General features: G+C 35.5%; 1 protein-coding gene across 1 annotated transcript in view; it reads left to right on the top strand.

The window, feature by feature from the left end:
* The window catches only part of LOC311292270 (lipoprotein lipase), a 632,457-nt gene that overhangs the window by 345,770 nt on the left and 273,087 nt on the right, over positions 1–13,600 (top strand). The window lies entirely within an intron of this gene.

Genomic DNA, 13,600 nt, shown 5'->3' with positions numbered 1-13,600 from the left:
AACATTCCTAAACCCTGGGTTAACGTCCTTATTTGCATATTTGCGGTGTCAGCGTCATTGATTGGACGAACGCGGCACGCGACCTGTTTAGCCTACAAAGGCTAGCATAGGCCACTGAATATACTTTTCGGACTGTAAAGGTAAGAGAATGAAATCGTATTTTCTTTACTCCATTTGTCGCGTTTTCTGTCACCATTTGACATTTTTCTCCTCAAATGCCGAGCCTATTGTTTGTACAACACGCGCCGTTTCCGTGACTGTTCAAAGCCTGTGAATATGAGTCACAGAAAACAACATAACATGGATAAGAAGTTTAAGTTTATTATTATGAAAAATGCACAAAAATACTATTTTAAAATTTTATATGAAATACATATTTTCAAAAACACGCTTTACTCTAAAACTGCAAGAAAATCAAAACCATAAACTTAAAGAAGTTTTGTTAAAAATTTTAGCCTGATATCTAAAAAAATGAGCTTTCAGTGAGATTTTATTTGGCCGTATTACCAAACATTTCCACTAGATGAAATTAATTTCCAATGTAGTTCATTTTGAGTGTGACTTTTCCCCCCCGGACCATTTAAACCTTTTGAATCATGTCCATGTGTGTGTGTGTGTGTTTACATTGCAAGTGCCAAAACCTTTACCATTAAGTTTGGTACTATTCTGATTAAGTAAAAAAAAAAAAAAAAAAACTTAAACCGTTTACAATTTTTAAATATTAACCCTAACCGAACAGCACCAGAGGGTTAAACTGTCATATATGTGACCCTGGACCTTAAAACCAGTCACATGGGTAATTTTTTTGAGATTTATAGGCCTACATCATCTGAAAGCTGAATAAATAAGCTTTCCATTGATGTGTGGTTTGTCAGGATATGACAATATTTGGCCGATACATTTATTTAAAAATCTGGAATCTGAGGGTGCAAAAAAATCTAAATATTGAGAAAATCTCCTTTAAAGTTGTGCATTTATGTTCACGATTGTGCAGCATTCACTCACAAAAATACATGTTTTATATATTTACGGTAGGAAATTTACAAAATATCTTCATGGAACATGATCTTTACTTAATATCCGAATGATTTTTGGCATAAAAGAAAAATCAATCATTTTGACCCATTCAATGTATTGTTGGCTATTGCCACAAATATACCCGTGCGACTTATGACTGGTGACGTGATCCAGGGTCACATATCCAGTCTCCCTATAGTGTGCGTCTGGAGCCGGTGTGATCTGTGTGGAGTGTTTCTCCAGATCTCGGCTTGTTGACTGACACTGACCTGTGAAGGACGGTTATGAAACACTCTGGCCATGTGTCTTGTCTACCAGCGCTGAATGAATGAATCTCTCTTCTGTCCACTCCTGTTCCTCTTGCAGATTCAGATGCACATGTTTTTTTTCTTGGTCTTTGCAAACAGGATATAGGAAGTGAGACATGGATGCTTTATTTATCATTTTCTATTCCGTATAGTCTGTGTTCATGAAAGCAAACATTTGAACTGCAGCTCACTCGTAGAGATTTCCTAATGTGGGGAAAATATATATTTGAATATATATGTATATATGCCTTTGAATGACAGTCTAAATTACTCTAACGGAGATATATATATATATATGTGTGTGTGTCTCCATTAAAGACATTTAGACTGCCATTCAAAGGATTGGGGGTCTGTAGGATTTTTTTAATGTTTTTAGACTCTACTGCTCACCAAGGCTGCATTTATTTGATTAAAAAATAATAATAAAAAGTAAAAATTGTGAAAAATTATTACAGTTTCTATTTGAATATATTTGAATATGTAATTTATTCCTGTGATGCAAAGCTGAATTTTCAGCATCATTACTCCAGTCTTCAGTGTCACATGATCCTTCACAAATCATTCTAATATGATGATTTGCTGCTAAAGAAACATTTATGATTATTATCAATGTTGAAAACTGTTTGCGCTGCTTAATATTTTTGTGGAAACCATTATAAAAAAAAATCATTTAGTTGAAAACTTGAAATAGACAAGATTGTAACATTATCTTCCATTTCTTCCCCCCAAAAAAACACCCAAACTTTTGAAGAGTTTAGCGTACGTTATTGCAAGTTATGCCAAAAAGATTATTAAAGATATATCCCAGAACTCTCCCTACATCTTACTTACTCGTGTCAAAAACTATTTCTAATTAATATCCCAATTACTTCTGGGTTTAAATATCTCAAAGATCTCAGTGTGTCTGAATTATGTATCTGATATTATTCTGCACTGAATCAGTGTTTTACATTGTTAAATCCTTCAGGGATGTTTTAGACTCAAAGGCCCAAGAGCCAATGAGGTTAAACGTAACGAGAACCAAGACCGAACGAGGCGTTTATTCTGGCGCTCGGGAGAAGCTGAATCTCTGCCAGAATAGATTCCCAGTGTTTTTGAAAGTGTCTGGAAAAATCCCATTTCCTCGGCTTCTCTCGGCTCGTTCTGCTCCGTCTCTAATATTGACTCATGTCGACATTCAGGAATGGCAGATGGACTCGTTCTCTGTGTTTCCATGCTGTTTATAGGACATAAAGTGGGAACATGCTCAGCATCTTATTTACTGTCTCGCTCGGGTCAATAGAGAGAGCTTGTTGTTGAACAGAGAGCTGTTGAAGCCGTGAGCTGCTCAAATAAGATGCTTTTATTGACAATTACTGAGAAATGCAACATACACTTTTAAAAAATCAAGTTCTTCAATGGTTCGTCACAACACCTTTGGCATAAATCTCATGAAAACAAATATTTTTGGCCTAAAAAAGCTCTTTTTTTCATGACAATTAAGCTTATTCCCGTATGCTTTATTTATTTTTATCCTCATTATTGTCAATAGTGATTCTTATTAGATTCCTATTACTGTAATCCACTGGTTTAAATTGTAAAATATTTAAATAATATTACATATGTGTTTTTTTTCTCAATCTCATTTTCAGTACAATAATGAAAATGATTGAGAGAATTGTCATAAAAATAATGTCACAATGCGAAACATCTCGTCTCGATATATGGTTTAATTTTCTACAAGCAAAATATAATTTCCTAATAATTACGTTTGACTTTAATGTGAAATTGAAACAGGACTTGTGTTGGCTATGATGTAATTCCTTGAAGAATAATAAAGTTAATTGGTTTTAATAATAATAATAATAATGATAATAAACTTTATTTTTTATAGCACCTTTAAAAGTAGCATCTCAAAGCGCTTTAAAAAAAATAAAATAGGAAAGAACAAAATTCAAACATACAACAAAGTAAAAAATAAATATATATATATATATATATATATATATATATATATTAGGGATGCACCAATATGAAAATGTTGGCCGATACCGATAATTATTTCTATATCGAAAGCCGATAAATATAAGGAATTGTCGGTATCGGCCAAAATGTTCATATCATAAATTTGATAAATGTTCATATATATATATATAATAATATTCTTTATTGTTGGTTGTGATTCTCATTAGATTATATATATACACTGAACAAAATTGTAAACTCAACACTTTTGTTTTTGCCCCCATTTTTCACGAGCTGAACTCAAAGATCTAAGACTTTTTCTATGTACACAAAAGGCCTATTTCTCTCAAATATTGTTCACAAATGTGTCTAAATCTGTGTTAGTGAGCACTTCTCCTTGGCCGAGATAATCCGTCCACCTCACAGGTGTGGCATATCAAGATGCTGATTAGACAGCACGATTATTGCACAGGTGTGCCTTAGGCTGGCCAAAATAAAAGGCCACTCTAAAATGTGCAGTTTTACTGTATTGGGGGGGTCCGGGGTGTAGAAATAGGCCTTTTGTGGCCTTAGATCTTTGAGTTCAGCTCATGAAAAATGAGGGCAAAAACAAAAGTGTTGCGTTTATAATTTTGTTCAGTGTATATATTCTATGTGCAAAGTCTAATTTCTTATTGCCCTGAACAGGACTCTTGTGTTGCTAATATCATTCTTTGAAGATTTAAAGTGACGTTACACTCGGTGTATTATTAGTGGGTTCTTTAAAACATCCTTTGTGAACCTCAGCAAGGTTGTAAACCCTATAGGTGCTAATTGGAAATATAGTTTAGAGCGTATAGAGCATCTGATGGAGGAAAAGCTTTAGTTTTCCAACAGTTTGCTCATCTCAAACATGTGCTGTTTGAACAGCTCTCCAAACACACAGATCCTGATGAAGAGATTCCCAGAGGCACTTCATGTTGAACCGCTAATGCAACTTCAGAGTCAATCAACCAGTGCTTGAGCTTCCAGATATATGAAGTTAATAATGATTATTAGATTACTTATGTATTTATTCAAAGTGTATATATTTTGGTTACTTATTCAAGGTAAGTTTTTTTTTTTTCAAGGAATATATATATATATTTTTTTAAGTCATACTCTCAGAATATCTTATCAAAGTCCCTTTAAAGTCTTTGATCTTATCAACCAAGCATCAACAAGCCAAAAACTCTTAGCGGCATTCTATAGCGTCATGAAGGTGATGTTTGCATGGGCAAAAACAATCGTCAAAAAATTATAGTCAAGACTTTTGTTTCTTAAAAATTATTATTAGATTACTTTTAATGTATTTATTCAAAGTGACTTATTTCGCTTACTTTTTCAAGGTAAAAATTATTTTTCAAGGTGTATGTTTTTTTGTTGTCAAATACTCTATCAGCCCACAACACCCTCAGAATATCTTATCATAGTTCCTTTAAAGTCTTTGATCTTATCAACTAGTATCAACAAGACAAAAATACTCTTAGCGACAGCATAGCAACACCCTGGCAACCAACTATAACATTCTATAGCATCATAAAGGTGACGTATGCATGGGCAAAAAATCTTCCAAAAAGGATACAGTCAAGACTTTTGTTTCTTTAAAAAAAAAAAAATAGCCTATATATTTATTTATTTTTAGTTTGTTTGTATAATGACATTGGTATTACACTGGTATTACAACGAGAACGTGATTTATGAGGACATTTCCTGAGTCCTCGTATTTCAAATGGCTTTTAAAACATACTAAACAGTGTTTTATTAAAAAATATAAAAATGCTTAAAGTTTTCTGTGATGGGTAGATTTAGGGGTTGGGTTAGTGTGTGTGTGTGTGTGTGTGTGTGTGCCAGTCACTTTGGCACGCCTGCATTGGCACAGTTTCTTCCACATAGAGTGGAGAAATTCCTCGGCTGCTGTCGGCCTAGAAAACCAGTGAAAAAAGTATTAGGCTGAACTGCAATATCATGAGCCGGAGACAGAAAGACATTTGTGTGGGTTTATGTATATATATATATATACATCTGCCAGACATGCATAACATAAACATGTTCAGCTGTGAAACATGCTGACACGGCAAACTCTGAGAACATGCTGTCGCCTCTTACACTGGATTCAGGAGTTTAACAGGTGATTGATATTTACTGTTAGAAATCTTTTTAGAGAGCCTCTATCTTTGGATAGATAGATAGATAGATAGATAGATAGATAGATAGATAGATAGATAGATAGATAGATAGATAGATAGATAGATAGATAGATAGATAGATAGATAGATAGATAGATAGATAGATAGATAGATAGAAGGAATGATAGATAGATAGATAGATAGATAGATAGATAGATAGATAGATAGATAGATAGATAGATAGATAGATAGATAGATAGATAGATAGATAGAAGGAATGATAGATAGATAGATAGATAGATAGATAGATAGATAGATAGATAGATAGATAGATAGATAGTTTGATAGATAGAAGGAATGATAGATAGATAGATAGTTTGATAGATTGATAGATAGAAGGAATGATAGATAGATAGATAGATAGATAGATAGATAGATAGATAGATAGATAGATAGATAGATAGATAGATAGATAGATAGAAGGAATGATAGATAGATAGATAGATAGATAGATAGATAGATAGATAGATAGATAGATAGATAGATAGAAGGACTGATAGATAGATAGATAGATAGATAGATAGATAGATAGATAGATAGATAGAAGGAATGATAGATAGATAGATAGATAGATAGATAGATAGATAGATAGATAGATAGATAGATAGATAGATAGATAGATAGATAGATAGATAGATAGATAGATAGAAGGAATGATAGATAGATAGATAGATAGATAGATAGATAGATAGATAGATAGATAGAAGGACTGATAGATAGATAGATAGATAGATAGATAGATAGATAGATAGATAGATAGATAGATAGATAGATAGATAGATAGATAGATAGAAGGAATGATAGATAGATAGATAGATAGATAGATAGATAGATAGATAGATAGATAGATAGATAGATAGAAGGAATGATAGATAGATAGATAGATAGATAGATAGATAGATAGATAGATAGATAGATAGATAGATAGATAGATAGATCATAAGGAAAATGTTCCAAATTATTAAACTAGCTTTTAAATTTTATAAGTGCTTCATGTGAAGTAATGTTTTGTTTGAGTTGCAAACAGGAAGTAGTTGTGCGGTGTGTGTTCCTCAGGATGTTTATCTGTCCATCTTCTCACACACACACACACACACACACACACACACACACACACACACACACACACACACAAGTACGGCTGAGAATATTTAGGGTGTGTGAGAATGACATCAGGGGCTCGTCCTGAGTAAATATCTGAGAGAGAGTGACAGACGGACGTTGACGTCAGGGGTGTTGGACGTGTAAGAGAAAACGTCTCTGTGTGTGTGTGTGTCTGAATGAATGTTTGTGTGTAGATGGCAGTGTGTGAGAGTTGACAGTGACAGTGTGTGTGTGTGTGTGTGTGTGTGTGTGTGTGTGTGTGTGTGTGTGTGTGTGTGTGTGTGTGTGTGTGTGTGTGTGTGTGTGTGTGTGTGTGTGTGTGTGTGTGTGTGTGTGTGTGTGTGTGTGTGTGTGTGTGTGTGTGTGTGTGTGTGTGTGTGTGTGTGTGTGTGTGTGTGTGTGTGTGTGTGTGAAGGAAACCCAGAAATGCAGTGGTGGTTTCCATCAGAACCGCACCGGGACAGTGTGCTTCAAGCCATCCGAATCTTTCTTCACTTCCAGCAGAACATGTGTGTGTGTTGGTCTGAACTCTCAAGATGTTTTCACTGAGGAATGAACACTGATTTACGAGGTACACACTGTTTTGATATGATCATAAATGTAAACTACGTCCAAATGTTTGGTGTCAGGAAGATTTTTTTAATCAGCAGGGAAGCATTAAATTGATCAAACGATCAAACGATGTGTGTGTGTGTAGATGGAAGTGTGTGAGAGTTGCCCAGACGGATGCATGTGTGTGTGTTTGTGTCTCTGTGTGTGTGTGTGTAGATGGAAGTGTGTGAGAGTTGCCCAGATGGATACATGTGTGTGTGTTTGTGTCTCTGTGTGTGTGTGTCTCTCTCTCTCTCTCTCTCTCTCTCTCTCTCTGTGTGTGTGTCTGTGTGTGTGTGTAGATGGAAGTGTGTGAGAGTTGCCCAGATGGATACAGGTGTGTGTGTTTGTGTCTCTGTGTGTGTGTGTCTCTCTCTCTCTCTCTCTCTCTCTCTCTCTCTCTGTGTCTCTCTCTCTCTCTCTCTCTCTCTCTCTCTCTGTGTGTGTGTGTCTCTGTGTGTGTGTAGATGGAAGTGTGTGAGAGTTGCTCAGACGGATATATGTGTGTGTGTTTGTGTCTCTCTGTGTGTGTGTGTGTGTGTGTGTGTGTGTGTGTGTGTGTGTGTGTGTGTGTGTGTGTGTGTGTGTGTGTCTCTGTGTGTGTGTGTGTGTGTGTGTGTGTGTGTGTGTGTGTGTGTGTGTGTGTAGATGGAAGTGTGTGAGAGTTGCACAGAAGGTTGTGTCTGTGTGTGTGTGTGTAGATGGAAGTGTGTGAGAGTTGCACAGAAGGTTGTGTGTGTGTGTGTGTGTGTGTGTGTGTGTGTGTGTGTGTGTGTGTGTGTGTGTGTGTGTGTGTGTGTGTGTGTGTGTGTGTGTGTGTGTGTGTGTGTGTGTGTGTGTGTGTGTGTGTGTGCGCAGTGGTGGTTTCCATCAGAACCGCACCGGGACAGTGTGCTTCAAGCCATCCGAATCTTTCTTCACTTCCAGCAGAACATGTGTGTGTGTTTGTCTGATCTCTCAAGATGTTTTCACTGAGGAATGAACACTGATTTACGAGGTACACACTGTTTTGATATGATCATAAATGTACACTAAGTCCAAAAGTTTGGTGTCAGGAAGATTTTTTTAATCAGCAGGGAAGCATTAAATTGATCAAACGATACAGTAAAAACATTTATAATGTTACAAAAGATTCTATTTCAAATAAATTCTGTTCTTTTGGAACTTTCTAATCGTCAAAGAATCCTGAAAACAAATGTATCACTGTTTCCACAACTGTTTTCAACATTGATAATAATCAGAAATGTCTCTTGATCATCAAATCATCATATTAGAATGATTTCTGAAGGATCGTGTGACACTGAAGACTGGAGTAATGATGCCGAAAATTCAGCTTTGATCACAGGAATAAATTACATTTTAACATATATTACAACAGAAACCAGTTATTTTAGACTGCAATAATATTTCACAATTTTTACTGTATTTTTGATCAAACAAATGCAGCTCAGGTGAGCAGAAGAGACTTCTTTCAAAAACATTCATAAATCTTACAGAACTTTTGAATGCTAGTATACTGAACATAAGTTTTTATCCAGTGTGGAAAAATAATGTTTAAAATATATTTGTGATTCATTCAGTGCTAGGTATTAATACAAAAAATGAATGCTGTTTCTTAGCCTGGGTTTCCCCATGCTGCCTTGCGCGCAGCACGATTTTATTCACGCTTGCTAGGCAGCCTGGACACCATGGACCAGATTTTCCCCTCAAGAAGGGAACCAATCACAGAACGGGGAGGGAGCAGCAAGACAATGACGACGTCTATGCGACACACCGAAGCAGTTTGTTTATATCTATGGATCCAACATGGCAGCAGATGCCAAGTTACCTTTCGATGTAGCCTTAGATAGTGTTCTAAGTAGTTTAGTCGCTGAACGCCATCGTGTACACATAAATCTCTGACCCATCGTGACGAGGTCTGACGTTAGCCAGGCTAGCTGTTTCTACTCAATGGAGTAGATTAGTTACATCATCACATCATTTTCCAGCTTTCTTTCACGTCTCTGTCAGTGTTTGTGTGACACTTCACACGTCTCTGTCATCTCACAAACCTCTTCATCCCTTCGGCTTCTCCCTCGCTTTCTTTCTCCTCCATTTGTTTCTGATTTGCTCTAAGTTATGATCAAAAATGGTCTCCGTCATTAGTCATACAGTAAGAATATAAGCTATCATGTTTGAGTTCACTTCTGAAACTGATTACTAGTGTCTTTTTTTCAGGAGAAACTTCTGATAAGCGTGCAAAAAGGTACATTTAATAAAAAAAAAAGCCACTATACAAGTATAATTGTTGTAATTAGCTTAAAAGGGTGGTATAATGCCCTTTTTAGAAGATGTAAAATAAGTCTCTGATGTCCCCAGAGTGTGTGTGTGAAGTTTTAGCTCAAAATACCCCACAGATATTTTTATATAGCATGTTAAAATTGTCACTTTTTGAGGGTGAGCAAAAACGCACCGTTTTGTGTCTGTTCCTTTAAATGCAAATGAGCTGCTGCTCCCGGCACAGGGGGTGGAGCTTCAAGAGCCCGTGTCCTTTTACCTCACACACACATGCACTGAACATTTCAAAAACTTTTAGCCTTTTATGTTCAAACCAGAGTCAGAAAGATGGAGAGACTCGAGAAGAAGTTACAACATGTAGACAACATTTCTGAATGGTTAGTTGATGAATTTATGTAGCTGATGTGTAGTTATCCAATCATCCATCCATCTATCGTTCCATCCATCTATCATCCATCCATCCATCCATCTATCGTTCCATCCATCTATCATCCATCCATCCATCCATCCATCTATCGTTCTATCTATCTATCTATCTATCTATCTATCCATATGTAGCTGATGTGTAGTTATCCAATCATCCATCCATCTATCGTTCCATCCATCTATCATCCATCCATCCACCCATCTATCGTTCCATCCATCTATCATCCATCCATCCATCTATCCATCTATCCATCTATCTATCTATCTATCTATCTATCTATTTATCTATCTATCTATCTATCTATCTATCTATCCATCATCTATTCTTCTATCTATCATTCTATCCATCTATCTATCCATCCATCTATTCTTCTATCTGTCGTTCTATCCATCTATCTATCCATCATCTATTCTATCGTTCTATCTATCATCCATCCATCCATCTATTGTTCTATCTATCTATCCATCCATCTATTCTTCTATCTATCGTTCTATCCATCTATCTATCCATCATCTATTCTATCTATCGTTCTATCTATCATCCATCCATCCATCTATTGTTCTATCATTCTGTCCATCCATCGATCCATCTATTGTTCTATCTATCTATCTATCTATCTATCTATCTATCTATCTATCTATCTATCTATCTATCTATCTATCTATCTATCTATCTATCTATCTATCTTCAATTTATAAACATGGTATATTTTTGTCTTGTTTTCCAGTAGAAATATCTAAACTTTCATAAATCAAGATACATTTACTTGAGAAGCAAAATTACTTTATTAAGTGTTTATTCTGAAAACTCACTTTTTATAAGCAAGACCTTTTGTCATTTTGCTTATAATTTATCTTGATTTAATCATTTTAGATATTCGTGCTGGAAAACAAGAGAAAAATACTGAGTAAGAATATTTTTTTAATGATGCATACACTGCAGAAAAAAATATCATTCTCTGCATTTTTGTCGTTTTTAGTTGTTTTTCTTTTCTTGGGAGGAAATTTGCTTATGGTCCATTTCCGCCAAGTTTTTTATGGGCTACTTCTCGTCAGCTGTGCAGACGCTTAAGAGAAACAAAAACACAAGTTATTTTTGAATTACTGAAGCAATTTTTCATATATTAACACATGCTTGCTTCTCCTTAAATGTTTGACGGGAAGTAATGCATCCAAGAATCATTTGTGTTGTTTAGTCTGCGACTCAGGCCAAGAATAATGAGTGTGTTTGACTGACCTTGCGCTAGGCTAACCCACAGTCACTTAGCGGCTAGTCACGAGAAACACACCCCGGGGTAACCTGCACACTACATTTGTCTTTCTGGGGCCAGACGGGAGACGGGACGGGTCGCAGAACGACTCAATATTTGTCCAGCAGATGAGAGTCTGAGCAGGGAATCGTGACAGGACATCCACCGCCAGACGACTTTAAGTGCTAATGACTGATGAAACTGTAATTAATCAGATGAACATCTTAAGCACACTTGCTGCCCAGAAGCAATTTAGCACGAGGCCTTTTCAGAATTTATACGATAATGACAAAGTAAATCGCATGAAAACATGTCCAGGTCACATTTTACCACAAAATTAAAAGAAAGTAAAAATAATAATAATAATAAAAAAAAATAATAATAATAAATAAAAAAATATGTATAAAATGTAATGTCGATTTTCATGTCATTTTATTGACATGTATTTTCATGAAAAATATATTTCGTGATTTTTTTTATATATATATATATATATGTGTGTGTGTGTGTGTGTGTGTGTGTGATATATATATAGTTTTTTTTTTATTCATTACAGTTATGAGCATTTGGGGGAATTGGTTAAAATAAAATACAAAATGTAATTAAATAATTCAAATATTTAAAAAAAATTAAACATAATTAAACACAAAATGCTATAAAATAAAAAAAATGCTTAATGTTATACAAAACAGTTTGACTTTGTTTTCCTATGCATGTATACAAAAGTTATATTCGCCCCCTGAACAGATGCATGCTGGGATGTGAAGAGGCCCCTCAGAGAGAAGTGAGAAACTCTCAGACAAGATTTAAACAAACAGGGACACAGACACTGTCAATACCATCCTATATAGAGCTCTGAATTATAGTGCAAATATTAGTCATGTGTGTCAGACTGGAGGAATACTGTAATCTGCCAATACTGAATGTGAGAAAACCTATAAACATATTTTAAAGGGTCAATAAGAAGTCACTGAGAATACATTTTAAACACTTAATGTTTTATTTCATGTGAGCTGTACACATTTGTAAGACATTCACGTGTCATTGGCGTTACCGTGTTTTTCTGTGGTCTGCAGCGCCATCTATCGGCCACAGAGTGAAAATGCCACTACATGATTGCAACAGTCTATAACGATGGCTTATACTGGCTTTAAATACTGATTAAATAATTCCAGTCCACAGCTGCAATACCGAGTTCGGATCCATCCACTTTATCCCAGAAGTATAAACTCAGATATACCTCTCTGAAGTGGTTTTACGAGCTGCCTTTAAGGCAATGTTAGTGTTCATTAGCTTTAGCTTAATATACTTATAGATCCTTCAGCCTCCCTGAACAAAAAAATCATGTCACTCTTTGGTCTGAATAATAATAATAATAATAATAATAAAATCTTATTAAGAAAATGCATCCTCTTTTCCAGCATTTCAACCGTCTGTTCACAGATCTACATGAGCGCTGGCTATAGTTTGCACATAAAAAAAATCATAATTTCCAACCTAAAAGCAGCTTTTTACTCAGTTGCGCTCTCTTTAAAGGAGAAACACTCTGATATCTGGTCACAGGTTAGTTAAGAAGGGCAGCTTGTTCTAAATGGTTAACACAGTGTAGTTATAGAGAGAGACCCTGCTGAAATCAGCCTTGACCAGCTTAAATAACCAGCATAATGCATGTTTTTGGATATGCTAATACACTAATAAACCCGCTTGTGCCAGTGACACATCAGCATGTTCATCTAAACTAGTTAAAGGCCCCATGAAATGCTTTATGACTAGTTTTCTGTGTTGATGCATTTCCTTTTGAAACAGGAAGTTGGAGTGGGACATAATAAAAGTCTAGTGCAATTTACAAAAAACACCCAATAGAGAGCAAAAGTCGGGTTAAGGGACCTTCATTACTCCATTTGGAAATTGATTTTGAACGATAACTTATAAACCTTTAAAGACAGACCTACTGTGAGCTACGAGGTTGTTAAGCCGTCAGCCAGCACAATTGTGTTCAACAGCAGAATTCCTGTTGAAAAACTACATTACCCATGATGCCCTACAAAAAAAAGTCCACCAATCAGAGTCGAAAAAAGCAACATGTACCGTAAATGACATAATCGAGTTGATCTCTCTACGCCCTCAAAATACTTATGTTTATATATATATATATATATATTCTGTTTATGTTTATAAATATGTTTATATTCTGCTTTTTGACTTTTTTAAATACCTATGGGAAAATTAATGCAAAAAAATACTTCCAGAATGAAAGCCACTATAAAAGGGGGCGGGCACTGTTGCATCATGGGTAATGTAGTTTTTTCACCAGGGATTCCACTGTTAAACATGATTATTTTAAAACTCAGCAGAAGCAAATACTTTTTTATAAGTTATCTTGCAAAATCAATTTCCTTATGGAGAAAATGAATGGAGTTTTTACTTCTGGAACCCGACAGTTGCACTCTATAGTCTTCAGTTTACGTCACAGCCC

The sequence above is a fragment of the Rutilus rutilus genome, assembly GCF_951802725.1.
Source record: "Rutilus rutilus genome assembly, chromosome: 6".
In the NCBI taxonomy this organism is placed as follows: Eukaryota; Metazoa; Chordata; class Actinopteri; order Cypriniformes; family Leuciscidae; genus Rutilus; species Rutilus rutilus.
This window is presented reverse-complemented; position numbering and strand designations above follow the sequence as displayed.